Genomic DNA, 18,364 nt, shown 5'->3' on the forward strand with positions numbered 1-18,364 from the left:
TTTCAGAAGGATACAATGGTGCCTGTATAACAACTTTTTCATATTTGATAACACAATTTTCTGACAGCTTAGGGGGTGGCCATGGGGGTTTGCTTCTCCCCCAGTTACGCATGTTTACATGTAGGCTGGTGGGAGGAGCGGGTACTCAAGGTAGAGCACCAATTGGATTAGGTTACCCATGTGGTACAATGGTGGCGTTATATCGATGATGTGTTCATTATTTGGCAGGTGTGGCACACAAACACAAGCTGAAGAATTCATGCGAAAAATCAACACAAACAAATTAAATCATGAATTTACAGCACATATCGATACTGATGCTACTAACTTTTTAGATGTCCACTTATATGTAGAAAATGGTAAGATAGAGACATACTAATTCCGTAAACCAAGAGCAGGCAATTCAGTGCTGCATGCGACCAGCTTTCACCCAAGACACCTCATCAATAGCATTCCCTACGGGGAATTCCTCAGGATGGGTAGGGCCTGCAGCTCTGATAAGGATTTGTGCAAATACCAGCAGGAAGCCAACCAGAGATTCCTTTTAAGAGGTTACAAGAAGAGCATTTTAGAAAAAGCCATAATGAAGGCAAACAGTAAAGAAAGAAAAGCATTGCTCAATCCAACTGTTGCAGTTGGCCTGATTGCAAGAAATCCCCAGGTGAACAGAGCTGATGTCAAGGATACTACAGTTAGGCTCATCACCACATATAGTAAACAGGCCAACAACATCAGAACTATTATTGACCAGCAATGGGACATTGTTCCCACAGATGTCACACTCAAACAAACGTTACCTGATAGGCCAGTGTTCACATTCCGGAGAACTCCATCTATGGGAAATGAACTAGTGAAGAGTAGTCCAGAAACATATATCAAAACGAATTGGCTAACGCCCTAGCACGGAATTTTAAAATGTGGTACTTGCCATACATGCAAATTTGGGACTAATACCTCCTCCTATTGAGCAACATTTTCTCCCAAAGCCATCAAACTGAAAGGACATTACACATGCAGAACTGATTATGTAGTGTATGTCCTTCAATGCAGTTGTGGTCTCCGCTATGTGGGCAGTACAAAATTACAGGTACATTCCAGAATCTTGCAACATCTGCGAGCACTACTAAATTCTGACCCAGCATACCCAGGGGCGATACATTTTAATTCCACACATAAGATTAACCTAAACTGCATTCAATACTTTGTTATAGAGGCTGTACAGGCATGTAAAAGAGGAGGTAATTGTGAAAAAATCTTACGGCAACTTGAATCCAAATATATTTTGGAACACGACACTAAAACCCTGATGGGTTTGAACACTGTGGATGATTTACACATTTTTTTGTAACAATGAGATATAGTTTCTATCGAAAGAACTGTTCGAACTCAGTGATTGAACTTACTTCTTTAATACGTGTTGCTAATCATGTTTTGTGGGTCATGATTTAGTAATAAGGTTCTAACCATGATAGATAGTCCCTGCTGAACACTAACTGTATCTTCAAAACTTGAATCGGAGGAAGTGAGGCCGCCTAACCTGTCGGGAATCCTCTTTGCTGCCCTGCTCTGCCCGCACTGCCATCGCTGCTCCTGCTGTAAGTCTCCCCTGCCGTCGCTGTTACTCCATCTTGCGGCCGTCAGCAGGGGGAGACTACAGCTCCCAGGAGTCTCTGCGCCCGCCGACGCTGCCCACGCGCCCGGAGGCGCACAAAAGGTCGCGGCTTCCTCTGCGTCGCGGGACGCGCGCGGGCAGCGCTGGGCTAAGCCCGGGACAAGGGCGGGAACGTCTGAGGCCGTCCGAGGTCGATTGAGGACGGGACGGGCTACATTATTTTCATCTCCATCTGATAGATGGTTTCTGCATCTTGAAGTTTCATATCATACAGGTACTGCTGTTTGTTGAAGCATCATCATTATTACATATCACCCTGTTGGGGAAGACTGTTGGGAAAAGATATCTACTCGGAAGTGTTCATTACAACTTACCATTATCTATGGATTGTGTCATCTAATAGATGTACTGTAAAGAATTGTCTTAACACCGTGGTAGTATGTCCAAACAAAAAAACTCCTCGATGTCGAACACCATGGATAATTATTTGGTCCAGATTGTTAGTAAAATTAATAATGAAAGGAGGGCGTCATTAGGGTTAATTTGTTCTTCTAATCTCCCTTTGACAAATCCCCTGTCACAATCATTGCTGGACTTGCCTTTGCAGGCTAATAGTAGTACTCCAATTGAAACAGAGGTTGTAGACAGTGACATTCTCGAACTAAGTATGCCTCCAATAATTAACTTGCAACCTAATCTTGACCCAGAGCTAGTTGTGGACATCGAAGCAACAGACTTACAGTCCCCCGCCCCTCCTCCTAGAACTAGGGTGGTTAGAGCATGTAGGAAACCGCAGACAAAAAATAATGGGACTCGTCCAGGCAGGAAAAATCCGACCACAGTGACTAAAAGCGTGAATAAGGCAGAGGTACCGGGGTTACATGATAACCAGAACTCTGAGAATGAGTTATCAACCAAAATAGTTAGCATGATCGATACTAAAATAGAGACAATCATTACACCATTGGTGGCCAAAATCGATCAGCTCATGGCTGAGGTACTAAGACTGAGTGCTCTGTTAAATAAGCCAGTGGAAGAGGTGGCTAGTGTATCGTCTCCGGTACCAAGTAGATCAACTCTAAATGTGGTGCCCTCTAGGGGTGGAGAAAGGGCTGCAGAAAAAGAGATAGTGAATCATCCCCTTTTGCAACATATAATTGAAAAGAATTCTTGGAGGGCTTCCAGTGATGGTCCCCAACCTAATCCTACTGTCTTGTACCCAGAGAGTGACCAATTCCAATGTATCGCCGAGGCCTACCCCCTTACACTAGTTCTTGCTAACGTACCCACCCTGTTGCCTGGTAAAGTAGAATCTACATCCTCTTTGATTAGCAAATCCCTGCATTGGATGACAAACAACATGAGGATGTCTCCTTGGGGTGAGCAACAATTAGCCGGGGAAATTATTATGGCAAGAAGAGTATCATGGGTAGGGCATAACCCTAAAAGATTCGAGGGGGATTGTGTAGTCCTAAACTTTTCAAATTTAGGTGTGCTCCCCAGTGTCTTGAGCAATATTCTTCCCCCCAACGAAGACATGGTGCTATCATTCCATTAACCCTAAAATATTTTTATTGTACGAGAAGTGGAAAAGCTAATCGAGCGACATTGGGGCCAAGGGGAACTTCGGCTCCTAATAAAAGGGGTAGGAGTGACTCAATTAGCAAGCGGAACATTAGTTTGGAAAATAGGTTTGGGGTTTTGTCAGATCTAAATGAATGTGATTGACTTGATAGGGATGTAAGAGTAGCGAAGAAGAACATAATACCGCTTGACGGGTTGGCCCTTCCTATAGCTTCCGTAACATGCCAAGAAAAGAGAGTAGCATATAACACCACAGAAAAGCAGGTAGAGGTAACTGAATTACACACGCTAATATCCTCCAGCCCTTTTGAAGATGGAAGCTTAGGATCTATGGTGTCTGTAAGCAAATCACCAGGTATTCCATGCATTAATGTTGAATATGTGAACAGGCCAGCAGGTGTGATCAATGGTCCATTAACAACAAAAGAGTCTCCCTGTTTCCCTGCGATTGAGACAGGAATGACTTTTCTTTCCTGGAATATAGCAGGAATCGGCAACAAGTTGCATTCAACTGAATGGTGCAGCTTTGTTGACCAGTTTGATATCATCTTATTCCAGGAATCATGGTCACTGGTCCCAGTTCATCGTATGGGATTCCTTAATTTTTTTATACCTGCTACTAAAAAACCTAAAGGTCGTCCATCAGGTGGTTTAGTAATCTGGATCCGCCAATCATTATGTTGTAAAATTAACCAACAGAGTCTTCCATTGAATGACATTTTGTCATTAAATATCACTTGGCCTAATGGCCAGAGTACGATAATCTTTAATATTTATGCGAGAGGGATGGTTGGAGGAACTCTATCTAATGTAATCTCTGCCCTTGCTTATCATCTCTTAGAACTTCCATCTGAGATGTTTATAATCATAGGAGGAGATTTTAATACAACGTTTGAGCCCCTTGGCCCTGAGGACCAGTTTCTTGCTGACGAGGAGGACAGTAGGTGGGGTATTCCTCAGCTGGATCTTCCCGTGGTCAAGAGATGGTCAGCAGCAGCCATTCAACCCAAAGCTCTTTGCTTACAAAGAGGGCTCAGAGCAGTTAATGGGCGCACTGAGTCAGATCGGCAGGGTGCAAGCACATTTGATAATGGTAGGTCCTCTAGTCGCATAGATTACTTCCTGGTGGATATCAGAGCCTGGCATTGGCTGACTGATATGATCATAATCTCACGGGAGGAAAGTGATCATAACCCCCTGTGCATGGAACTTAAAGCTCTTAATGGGTTTAGAGAATCCAAAATTGGAGGGGAGAAAACTACTCTGGATATCGTCGCATCGAATAACATGCGACATGTTAAATGGGATAGATTGATCGAGCAGCAAGAGAAGGTAGAGGACCTTAAAAAAGTGGTTGTTGACGAAGTAGCCAACTTAAATACCCAATCTGCTAACAAAAACTTCCCCCTAATTATGCTTGAGGCTCATACCACCTTTTTTGCAAAAATTCAAGGTTTTTTTATGAAGCCCCCTAAGATGGGGAAAGAAGTTATGAGAAAACCACCCGAGGTGGGATGGTTTAATAACGCCTGTAAAGTAGCTCGCCAGAACCTGAGTGTAGCACTCAGACTAAGAAATATTGAAGGTGTGAGAGCTGCTAGGAAGTTATATAGGCAAGTACAGTTAGCGGCTAAGAAAGAGTGGGATGATGAGCACTGGCAAGACTTGAAACTTGCCTGTTCAGCCAAAGATCAAAAACAATTTTGGGCTATAGTTAAGTGGGATAGAGGTGGGATTGCTCAACCTCCCCAAAATAATGTTGCTAAAAATCATTGGGTAGACTTCTTCAGGCCGCAATATGCTTCTAACTCATCTGAAGGAGAGCATTCACTTCCCCCCATGATTTATTTTCAAAAGCAGGTGTTTTCGATTAAAGATGTTAACTTAGCACTAGATTGTGTAACCAGGGGCAGAGCCCCAGGAATGGATGGGATACCTGCTGATGTGTTTTTAACTGATAGATTATCTTGGTGTCAATATTTTCAATGGCTAGCTAATTCTGTAGCTATGGGTGCACCTATCCCCCCCTCATGGAAAGGTGCGGAAATAATTACGGTCTTTAAAAAAGGTGATAAATCACTACCAAGCAACTACAGACCTATAAGTCTTATAGATTCAGCACAAAAACTTATAGGTCGACTAGTGCAAAATAAATTACAATCTTGGGTAGAAGAAAACAACATTTTATCCCCGTATCAAGCCGGGTTTGGACCCTGCACCAGTTCTGTTGACCAGGTCTTCTACTTTTTAGCACTCTATTGGAGGAACGTTAAGCTGACCAATGGGACCCTTTATGCGGTCTTTATAGACTTGAAATCAGCTTTTGACCTAGTGCCTCGCTCAAAATTATGGAGGGTTCTTGACAATGCAGGGATGACGCCAGAACTGTTAGCGCTACTTGTCCGCTTGCATGAGAACAATTATGCACGCATTAGGTGGGGAAGTCAGGGGGAGGTGACCGACCCATTCCCTGTTGAGCATGGTGTTCGGCAGGGATGTGTCTTGGCACCTACGTTGTTCTCCCTGTATATTAATGGCATTGTTGACCATCTTAATGGCTCCCCCACGGATGCTCCTGTATTGGCAGGGTCTCGAGTGCTGGTCCTCATGTTCGCGGACGACACGCTGATAGTTTCGCGGTCACCCAGTGGGCTACAAAAGGCATTAAACCTGTTTGGTGACTTCTGTCAAGAACGCGGTCTTGAGATAAATACCTCCAAAACTAAGTTTATGTGTTTAAACCAGCGGAAAAATTTTGGTGGTGTAATCAAATTTAATGGCGTCCCACTGGAACAGGTCGAGGCATTCACATATCTAGGAATATCCCTCCAGAATAATATGAAATGGACAAACCACGTCGACATGGCTGTTTTAAAATTTAATCAGCTAGCAGGTGCAATAGTCTCTAAATTCAAATCTTCTCTGACTAAGCCCATCACTCCTGCCTTGGAAATTTACAACATGAAAGTTGTTAGTGCTTCCTTATATGGATCGGAACTATGGGGTTTTGCTAATCTGAATCAACTAAGATTGGCAGAAAATAAGTTTTTACGCAGCATAACAGGAGTTCATCAAAGTACCCCAATGATTCCGCTCACATATGACCTAGGCAGGAAAAAAGTTGAGGATTTGGCACAATTGCACCCTCTCCTTTATTGGCGACGGATTATGGTAAGTCCTGAATTAGGCCATTATGCCATCGCCTTGAAGGATATTATTAGGGCTGACCGTTTTCATTCCATCTTATGGCTAAAGGAAATTAGAAATTTGTTAATAAAATTGGAACTAGGGCATTTATGGAATGACCCGGATGGTTCAAGCTTCCCATCTAAGCCAATCTTAAAAAAATTGTACTGGGATATGACTCTGATGTCTTCCTATAGCTCTGGTCAAAATGCCAACTTAACGGGTCGCTTTTTTGATATCAAATCTATACCATCTTGTGAGGCATATTGGGACATTATAGAAAGGGCCACCGATAGAAAACTGTATTTTCAGTTTAGAATCGGGTCCCTCCCAGTAAAAGCATTTACCCATAGATGGTGATCTACTGAGGACAATAAATGTCCCCACTGTAAAGATTTGATTGAAGACGCAGGCCATTTGCTGTTTGTATGTCCCTTGTATATTGCTCCACGTCATAGGTGGTTAAAACCAGTATGTTCAAATCTGGGAACACGCAGTTACAGGGTAGCCCTAAGAATACTTGAATCTGATTGCACTCCTTGCCTGGCTATTGCTGTTGCTAAATTTTTAGGGTGGACTTGGATAATACGCTCTCGCACCCTAAAATCATTAGAAGTAGGCCAATGAACTTTTTGACACTAAATGAAGTATGATTAATTGTAAAAATGAAAATTTTACTTTTTAAATAGACTAATTTTATTGACGATGTTATTTTTAAAATTATTTGCCAGCATCAAGATTTAATGTATTTTTAAATGTATCTTAATATAGTATTTATAGTATTGGTAGGATGTTTACTTGCTTTTATGACATGCTGTCGAATAAAGCTTTTGAAACTTGAAACTTGTATCTTCCTCCCGAGCTCCTATGTTCTATGTTTATATGTAGATATGTTTTTTAGCACCCTGTAGTTCCAATTGGCAAACTACAGTTACTCTTCGTGGTATATTCACAAGGATCTATCGCCGAAGTTGCGATAAACTTATCACCCCAATCACAAGCTGGTGTTAACAGCCCACAGCACCAGTTTACCCGCGATAGCAACCGCAAAAAACATCGCCACAGATGACCCCGCAACTATCGCTAATGAGATGCAGAGTATGCATTCCTGTGCCAAAAGCTGCGACAATACCACTCCACAACATTCACAATGACCGGCCAGAACCGCGATAAGAACACAAAACAGGTGATAAGGTGCATTAGCAGCAGGAAAATAACACTTGCTCTGACCTTGTGCAAAGTCGGACCACAGCCTGCACCACAAAAGTGAACCCAGCCCAGACCCACACCTGAAGAACAACAGATGTACCCGGGTAACGGAACATGCAGACCGGAGGGCCGAAAGGGCATCAACACCCGCCGCCACCACCTCCAGGACCCCCCCCCTCCCCAGCACCCCCTCGACCAAAGACATAGCAAATCAGCTACACCTAAACATGTACAAAATAATCTGATTGATGTCGCACAATCACAACTGGTGACATGCATGTTTCGTCACAAAAATGAGCATCACACATTCACTTTCGAAGCAACAAATGAAACTTTAATAAAATGAACACTGAAATGAAATGAAGACACATAGCGGCTCCCCTCGGGACAATCCGTAGATCACAGCCTGCAAGACAAAAATCATGGTGAGAAAGTGTGTCCTGCACACATCAAAGGACAGAGAGAGAGCGAAGTAGAGAGAGAGGAAGAGAGGGAGAGAGAGAGATAAGAAGAGAGGGGGAGAGAGAGAGAGAGAGAGAGAGAGAAGAAGAGGGGGGAGATAGAGAGAGAAGAGAGGGGGAGTGAGAGATAAGAGAGAGGGAGAGAGATAAGAAGAGAGAGGGAGAGAGAGAGAGATAAGAAGAGAGAAGGAGAGAGAGAGATAAGAAGAGAGGGGGAGAGAGAGAAGAAGAGAGGGGGAGATAGAGAAGAAGAGAGGGAGAGAGAGAGAGAGAGTGCCGCCACTGCGCACCCAGGTCACACTGCTCACCTGCTGTCACCGGTGTGTTTCCAACCACTTGCCGGTATGTATAGCATTACACCAGGTCAGAACATCTGAGACAGAGCCGTCATCTGAGTCCAGATACATGATTGGCACAGTACACACACTTGCACACCCAGGCAGAGGCACCCCAGCCCCTCCCACCACTCATCGGAGCATGCCCGCTCATGCACACCCAGGCCTCACTGCTCACCTTCCGCCACCGGCGTGTAGACAGGAGGTCCCACCACGTGCAGCTGCAAGCCACAAGCCACAAGCCTGGGGCCCGCGGACATGGCAGCCTCCACACTATGCAGCCCCGCTCCGCAGGCCACCAGGTCTCACATTTGGTGCTGGATCTTGATTACTCCATGGCATAGGACATACCAGTGCACCCGGCATCATCGCAGGCTGAACACCCTCTCAGCCCAATGGGTGCCACTAACTCTGGGATCCCAGAAGCGATGCCACGTGCCCGCTGGCTCTGGCCTACACTGCGGTCCAGCAGGGCACACAAAACCCGAGCTGTCCGGACCGCCTGGACGGGGCATCATTGCAGGCTGCACACCCGCTCAGCAGCTTAACCCCTTGCGTGCGGGTTTATTTCTCCCGCTTTGCGGGAGAAATAAACGGCGTTCGGGAACACAACGTCTCCCGGAAGTTGTGCGCACACGCCCACCGTAATGCACGATGGCCGGGAGACGTCGTGCGCACGCAAGGGGTTAAGGTGCCAATAACTCAGTGCACCCAAATTCACCATCCCGTGGCGGGGTGCCGGTGCCAGCCGCAATGCTCTGGGTGCCACTAACCCTGTGCAACTCCAGTCAGAGCCACGTGGTGGTAGGCTCATGACGGCCGCAAGGTCTTGGGTGCCACTAACCCTGTGCACAACAACTCATGGGCCCTTTATGATTGAGAACCGTGGAGCGTCCGTCATCTAGTCACCACCGGCAGAGGGGAATGCGATGTCATCGGCCCCTTATGTTGGCAGAGTCACATGGGCTGTGACGCCTTTGCCAGATGGGTGTGGTGTGCGTGCAAACCTGCCCTCAGGGAGTGGCTGTGACATGCTTACAACTAGACCAGTGACCTGCACACCCCCAGCAAGTATGCCTGCGACGGGTAGCAATGAGGGCCCCCCTCGGAGCGTAAGCAGAGTGGTCTGGCCTGCTGTACACCGGACCAGCGCAGGGCTTGCAACAATGACTCGTGGGCTCTGGGCGTGGTTCAGTCCATGTCCGGAAATGGAAGTGACTGATGCATGTGTCCCTGTTGTAGTGTTGTAATGCGGGGCAATGTCAGCTCACTGTAGAAAAATAAGGCACTGCAACTACCATCATGCCACGAACTGTGACCACGCCCACGGAGGCGGAGTATGAAATTGACATTTAAATGCCTGAAATTTGATTTGCCTCACGTTCAACCCATCCATCGCCTCTGAAGAAGTGAATACCACGAAACGCGTCAGGCGGCTTGGACGACACTCCTGTGCTGGCGAACTTTGTTTCCTTGTTGTTCCCTCCAAGTAAAGAATTTGGCTAAACCTACCTGTTGTGGGCTTCCTTCTCTCCGGGCACCTTGTGTTTTGATGTTTAGCGGTCTCGCCTGAGCCGCAGAGGAAGCACTGGTGTTTCTGCACCCCTGCAGCGACGCCAATCGACGCCGTTGTTCATGGGACAGGTGCCTATTGCTTGGAGACACTCAGCGTCAACGAGGGCATTTGGTTTGCGGTACCCCCCATTGTTGGCTTATTTTGACATTTTTAATGCGGGGCAATGTCAGCTCACTGTAGAAAAATAAGGCACTGCAACTACCATCATGCCACGAACTGTGACCACGCCCACGGAGGCGGAGTATGAAATTGACATTTAAATGCCTGAAATTTGATTTGCCTCACGTTCAACCAATCCATCGCCTCTGAAGAAGTGAATACCACGAAACGCGTCAGGCGGCTTGGATGACACTCCTGTGCTGGCGAACTTTGTTTCCTTGTTGTTCCCTCCAAGTAAAGAATTTGGCTAAACCTACCTGTTGTGGGCTTCCCTCTCTCCGGGCACCTTGTGTTTTGATGTTAAGCGGTCTCGCCTGAGCCGCAAAGGAAGCACTGGTGTTTCTGCACCCCTGCAGCGACGCCAATCGACGCCGTTGTTCATGGGACAGGTGCCTATTGCTTGGAGACACTCAGCGTCAACGAGGGCATTTGGTTTGCGGCACCCCCCACTGTTGGCTTATTTTGACATTTTTAATGCGGGGCAATGTCAGCTCAGTGTAGAAAAATAAGGCACTGCAACTACCATCATGCCACGAACTGTGACCACGCCCACGGAGGCGGAGTATGAAATTGACATTTAAATGCCTGAAATTTGATTTGCCTCACGTTCAACCAATCCATCGCCTCTGAAGAAGTGAATACCACGAAACGCGTCAGGCGGCTTGAACGACACTCCTGTGCTGGCGAACTTTGTTTCCTTGTTGTTCCCTCCAAGTAAAGAATTTGGCTAAACCTACCTGTTGTGGGCTTCCTTCTCTCCGGGCACCTTGTGTTTTGATGTTTAGCGGTCTCGCCTGAGCCGCGGAGGAAGCACTGGTGTTTCTGCACCCCTGCAGCGACGCCAATCGACGCCGTTGTTCATGGGACAGGTGCCTATTGCTTGGAGACACTCAGCGTCAACGAGGGCATTTGGTTTGCGGCACCCCCCACTGTTGGCTTATTTTGACATTTTTAATGCGGGGCAATGTCAGCTCACTGTAGAAAAATAAGGCACTGCAACTACCATCATGCCACGAACTGTGACCACGCCCACGGAGGCGGAGTATGAAATTGACATTTAAATGCCTGAAATTTGATTTGCCTCACGTTCAACCAATCCATCGCCTCTGAAGAAGTGAATACCACGAAACGCGTCAGGCGGCTTGGACGACACTCCTGTGCTGGCGAACTTTGTTTCCTTGTTGTTCCCTCCAAGTAAAGAATTTGGCTAAACCTACCTGTTGTGGGCTTCCTTCTCTCCGGGCACCTTGTGTTTTGATGTTTAGCGGTCTCGCCTGAGCCGCGGAGGAAGCACTGGTGTTTCTGCACCCCTGCAGCGACACCAGTCGACGCCGTTGTTCATGGGACAGGTGCCTATTGCTTGGAGACACTCAGCGTCAACGAGGGCATTTGGTTTGCGGCACCCCCCACTGTTGGCTTATTTTGACATTTTTAATGCGGGGCAATGTCAGCTCACTGTAGAAAAATAAGGCACTGCAACTACCATCATGCCACGAACTGTGACCACGCCCACGGAGGCGGAGTATGAAATTGACATTTAAATGCCTGAAATTTGATTTGCCTCACGTTCAACCAATCCATCGCCTCTGAAGAAGTGAATACCACGAAACGCGTCAGGCGGCTTGGACGACACTCCTGTGCTGGCGAACTTTGTTTCCTTGTTGTTCCCTCCAAGTAAAGAATTTGGCTAAACCTACCTGTTGTGGGCTTCCTTCTCTCCGGACACCTTGTGTTTTGATGTTTAGCGGTCTTGCCTGAGCCGCGGAGGAAGCACTGGTGTTTCTGCACCCCTGCAGCGACGCCAATCGACGCCGTTGTTCATGGGACAGGTGCCTATTGCTTGGAGACACTCAGCGTCAACGAGGGCATTTGCTTTGCAGCACCCCCCACTGTTGGCTTATTTTGACATTTTTATTGCGGGGCAATGTCAGCTCACTGTAGAAAAATAAGGCACTGCAACTACCATCATGCCACGAACTGTGACCACGCCCACGGAGGCGGAGTATGAAATTGACATTTAAATGCCTGAAATTTGATTTGCCTCACGTTCAACCAATCCATCGCCTCTGAAGAAGTGAATACCACGAAACGCGTCAGGCGGCTTGGACGACACTCCTGTGCTGGCGAACTTTGTTTCCTTGTTGTTCCCTCCAAGTAAAGAATTTGGCTAAACCTACCTGTTGTGGGCTTCCTTCTCTCCGGGCACCTTGTGTTTTGATGTTTAGCGGTCTCGCCTGAGCCGCGGAGGAAGCACTGGTGTTTCTGCACCCCTGCAGCGTCGCCAATCGACGCCGTTGTTCATGGGACAGGTGCCTATTGCTTGGAGACACTCAGCGTCAACGAGGGCATTTGGTTTGCGGCACCCCCCACTGTTGGCTTATTTTGACATTTTTAATGCGGGGCAATGTCAGCTCAGTGTAGAAAAATAAGGCACTGCAACTACCATCATGCCACGAACTGTGACCACGCCCACGGAGGCAGAGTATGAAATTGACATTTAAATGCCTGAAATTTGATTTGCCTCACGTTCAACCAATCCATCGCCTCTGAAGAATTGAATACCACGAAACGCGTCAGGCGGCTTGGACGACACTCCTGTGCTGGCGAACTTTGTTTCCTTGTTGTTCCCTTCAAGTAAAGAATTTGGCTAAACCTACCTGTTGTGGGCTTCCTTCTCTCCGGGCACCTTGTGTTTTGATGTTTAGCGGTCTCGCCTGAGCCGCGGAGGAAGCACTGGTGTTTCTGCACCCCTGCAGCGACGCCAATCTACGCCGTTGTTCATGGGACAGGTGCCTATTGCTTGGAGACACTCAGCGTCAACGAGGGCATTTGGTTTGCGGCACCCCCCACTGTTGGCTTATTTTGACATTTTTAATGCGGGGCAATGTCAGCTCACTGTAGAAAAATAAGGCACTGCAACTACCATCATGCCACGAACTGTGACCACGCCCACGGAGGCGGAGTATGAAATTGACATTTAAATGCCTGAAATTTGATTTGCCTCACGTTCAACCAATCCATCGCCTCTGAAGAAGTGAATACCACGAAACGCGTCAGGCGGCTTGGACGACTCTCCTGTGCTGGCGAACTTTGTTTCCTTGTTGTTCCCTCCAAGTAAAGAATTTGGCTAAACCTACCTGTTGTGGGCTTCCTTCTCTCCGGGCACCTTGTTTTTTGATGTTTAGCGGTCTCGCCTGAGCCGCGGAGGAAGCACTGGTGTTTCTGCACCCCTGCAGCGACGCCAATCTACGCCGTTGTTCATGGGACAGGTGCCTATTGCTTGGAGACACTCAGCGTCAACGAGGGCATTTGGTTTGCGGCACCCCCCACTGTTGGCTTATTTTTACATTTTTAATGCGGGGCAATGTCAGCTCACTGTAGAAAAATAAGGCACTGCAACTACCATCATGCCACGAACTGTGACCACGCCCACGGAGGCGGAGTATGAAATTGACATTTAAATGCCTGAAATTTGATTTGCCTCACGTTCAACCAATCCATCGCCTCTGAAGAAGTGAATACCACGAAACGCGTCAGGCGGCTTGGACGACACTCCTGTGCTGGCGAACTTTGTTTCCTTGTTGTTCCCTCCAAGTAAAGAATTTGGCTAAACCTACCTGTTGTGGGCTTCCCTCTCTCCGGGCACCTTGTTTTTTGATGTTTAGCGGTCTCGCCTGAGCCGCGGAGGAAGCACTGGTGTTTCTGCACCCCTGCAGCGACGCCAATCGACGCCGTTGTTCATGGGACAGGTGCCTATTGCTTGGAGACACTCAGCGTCAACGAGGGCATTTGGTTTGCAGCACCCCCCACTGTTGGCTTATTTTGACATTTTTAATGCGGGGCAATGTCAGCTCACTGTAGAAAAATAAGGCACTGCAACTACCATCATGCCACGAACTGTGACCACGCCCACGGAGGCGGAGTATGAAATTGACATTTAAATGCCTGAAATTTGATTTGCCTCACGTTCAACCAATCCATCGCCTCTGAAGAAGTGAATACCACGAAACGCGTCAGGCGGCTTGGACAACACTCCTGTGCTGGCGAACTTTGTTTCCTTGTTGTTCCCTCCAAGTAAAGAATTTGGCTAAACCTACCTGTTGTGGGCTTCCCTCTCTCCGGGCACCTTGTGTTTTGACGTTTAGCGGTCTCGCCTGAGCCGCGGAGGAAGCACTGGTGTTTCTGCACCCCTGCAGCGACGCCAATCGACGCCGTTGTTCATGGGACAGGTGCCTATTGCTTGGAGACACTCAGCGTCAACGAGGGCATTTGGTTTGCGGCACCCCCCACTGTTGGCTTATTTTGACATTTTTTATGCGGGGCAATGTCAGCTCACTGTAGAAAAATAAGGCACTGCAACTACCATCATGCCACGAACTGTGACCACGCCCACGGAGGCGGAGTATGAAATTGACATTTAAATGCCTGAAATTTGATTTGCCTCACGTTCAACCAATCCATCGCCTCTGAAGAAGTGAATACCACGAAACGCGGCAGGCGGCTTGGACGACACTCCTGTGCTGGCGAACTTTGTTTCCTTGTTGTTCCCTCCAAGTAAAGAATTTGGCTAAACCTACCTGTTGTGGGCTTCCTTCTCTCTGGGCACCTTGTTTTTTGATGTTTAGCGGTCTCGCCTGAGCCGCGGAGGAAGCACTGGTGTTTCTGCACCCCTGCAGCGACGCCAATCGACGCCGTTGTTCATGGGACAGGTGCCTATTGCTTGGAGACACTCAGCGTCAACGAGGGCATTTGGTTTGCGGCACCCCCCACTGTTGACTTATTTTTACATTTTTAATGCGGGGCAATGTCAGCTCACTGTAGAAAAATAAGGCACTGCAACTGCCATCATGCCACGAACTGTGACCACGCCCACGGAGGCGGAGTATGAAATTGACATTTAAATGCCTGAAATTTGATTTGCCTCACGTTCAACCAATCCATCGCCTCTGAAGAAGTGAATACCACGAAACGCGTCAGGCGGCTTGGACGACACTCCTGTGCTGGCGAACTTTGTTTCCTTGTTGTTCCCTCCAAGTAAAGAATTTGGCTAAACCTACCTGTTGTGGGCTTCCTTCTCTCCGGGAACCTTGTGTTTTGATATATATATATATATATATATATATATATATATATATATAAAGTAGAATCTTCTCAAGGTAGGAATCCGTAGGAAACAGACGAAGAGAACCTAATTGATCGTGCAGTATTTTTACTTAATGCCCAACACCACCACCGCCGTAACGCGTTTCAGCCCACGTGGGGCCTCGATCACATGAAATATATATAGATATATTTCCCCACAAACGGCTCCTTTTGTCAGATTCTTGGTGCTCAGTACCAGTGAGGGATCCTCACAGTCGAGCCAGACCATTATAAAACAAACAAACTCCTGTGAAGACAGGAATAGGGTCGCACTCCGCAAATTCAGTAATTTTGATTTTAATCAAATATTCAGCTCATTCTTTTGTGAAAGCTTTTCGGTCTTGGCACAAGACCTTGTTCATGCTCATGCTTTGCAAACCACCCCCATCATTTAAATACTTTTTTCAAAACATGGCATGTCATTTCCTGTCAGGTTACTTGGGTGATTCAAAGCATTATGGGATTTGTAGTCCACAAGATTGATGCAAACTGTATAGCAACATTTTTGTGCTTAATTGGTGCAAAGAAACAACTATGTACATGTGAAAATTAGTGATTAAAGAAAATGAATCCAAATGATAAAAGAGTTCTTGTTAAGGTGCAACCCCTATTCTATACTTTTCCTGCACGGGGGATTTTGGAGATTTTGGAGACATTATATGTGTGTACATAAGTTCACCGACTATTTTGAGTAGTTTGCTCCAAAGAAAAAGGGATTCCTTCCAGTGGGACTATATTAATTTATTCATGTCTCTACCCTGTGTTCTTACTGATACTTGATTTCAATGATTGATTGCACCTATAAACATTCAATGTGAGAAGTCATGAGAAAAGAAAAGAGACTCTGTGTCTGTATATATGTTATTCTTGACTATTTTCTCCAGCGGTGACTGTACAGGTCCTCACTTTGATTAAGGCCATTCGGTGTCAGTGTTGTGAGGTTGATAATGTTTTTTTTTTTTTGAAAATTTTTATTGTGCAGAAAGAAGGTTACAAGCACGGGCCTACAACCACCTGGGCCGGCCGCTAGTAGGTAAAAGTTCAAACAGTGCAAACACAATGACTGGCCCACCGGGGCTCCGCACCCTACAGAAGATCAGACTGCACATAAAGGAAATCAGGATACACCCTTTTAACATAAATAACAACTTAAAACAAAAGCGAGGCAAGAAAACATGAGATGGGCGTCGGGCCACAGCAGGGGCACTTCCATATCCGACCACCCGATGGCAGTCAAGAAGAAGGGGAACAAAGAGGTAGGGGTGGGGAGGAGAAACGGGAATACCAAAACTATACGCAGATGTGCCAGATAATTAAGGAACCATCAAGGATCAGGGGGACAAGGCTACCTCAGACGTTCCCACCAGGGGGGGAGCACAAATACTTCCACGATACACATTCCACTGCCCCCAAATTCTGCTCCAAGCCCCGGGTTTACCACGAGCCACATACACCGTCTTTTCCCTGAACATGCACCAGTCCATGTTCTCCTTCCAGACAGACACGGTGGGGGGCCGCTGCGAACCCCAAAGCTGCGCTATGTCCCTCTTTGCTATCATGTTCCCCAGGGCCGCCCACCGAGTCTGGGCCGCGCTATAATCATTAGGCTCCCACACATTCAGAACACAACGACGCACCTCCGGCAACAGCGAGACCCCGGTGACTCGGCTCATAACCTCATGCACCTGACGCCAGTATTTCACCACCTCGCGGCACTCCCACAGGATGTGGAGAAAGGTGGCACTGTGCCCACAGCCACGCTTACAGAGCCCGTCCTCAGAAAACCCCATCGAGACCAATCGGGGACCCGTCACGTAAACGCGATGGAGGATCTTAAGCTGGACCAAACGGAGACGGGCCGGGATGGCAACCTCCTTAGGAGATGACAGCGCGGACTGCCAGTCCTCGTCGTCCAACTCAACCCCATCCCCCGTCCATGCCTCCCGTAGACGCACCAAGAGGTCAGCCCGATTATTGGAGGTTGATAATGTTACGTGATTCTTTCTGGTGTAGAATTTCCCTGTTTCCACCTCTGTCATTCAGTGGGACTTTTTCTATGCCATAAAACTTCAACAGTTTCCAATTGCTCATGTGGGCTTGTTCCATATGTCTTGCCACTGCTTGGTTTAAATAGAGTTTGTTACTCACCTGCAGTATTGTGCGGCCTCAAGCTTCTGGGCGTTTTTGGTTACATATTATGCGGTGGTTCCGGGCCGTAGAGGGATCACACTGCCCGCAACCAAATGGGATTAGGAGAGAGGAAGATTCCTCTTTCCGAAGCTGCCGGGTACCTTTAATGAAGCCGGCAGAGTCTCATCCAAGGCTCCATGGAGGCCCGAGAATAATTGTCCATAATTAACTGCAGCGGAGGTAACCCCCTAGAGGGCGTCAATTGGCAAAATGAGACCTCAGATCCCAGCGTGCATTTGAAAATGAACTTCCACCAAGGGAGGAGCATTGAAAGCCCCCAATTACGGAAACACGCAGGGGAAATGCGGTAGCCACAAATCACATCCGCTGACACGTCCTCTGAGGAGATGCAAACAGCAGCATCGAAACGCGTCAGGCCATGGACTTCAAAGGGATGTTAAGCTGCCTGCTTGGTTTAAATAGAATTTGTTACTCACCTGCAGTATTGTGCGGCCTCAAGCTTCTGGGCGTTTTTGGTTATATATATATATATCTATCTAAATATATATATATAAATAAATAAACAAAACAGACCTTGAGCTTCGAGAAGGCACACCACGTTGCTCTGCTATCCAGCTTGTTTAGGCCCCTGCGCAGCTCTCATACCACCTCGGACTTGGAGAATTGAAAGGAGAGGTGGTATGAGAGCTGCGCAGGGGCCTAAACAAGCCGGATAGCAGAACAAGGTGGTGTGCCTTCTCGAAGCCCAAGGGCTGTTTTGTTTATATGTATACTCGCACGGCTGGCCTTGGCCGTGGAGAAGTGCACCACTCCCTCCATGCGGATAGAATCACTGCATGCGGGAAGGCTGCGGCGAGAAACTCTTTCATGGCCATGCATGACGTTGTTTCCATTAATCAGCAGCTCTATAGCCCTGCCCTCCTTGCTTACTAAAGTTTTAATGAACTCT

Source organism: Triturus cristatus, chromosome 3_1 (assembly GCF_964204655.1).
Source record: "Triturus cristatus chromosome 3_1, aTriCri1.1, whole genome shotgun sequence".
Classification (NCBI taxonomy): Eukaryota; Metazoa; Chordata; class Amphibia; order Caudata; family Salamandridae; genus Triturus; species Triturus cristatus.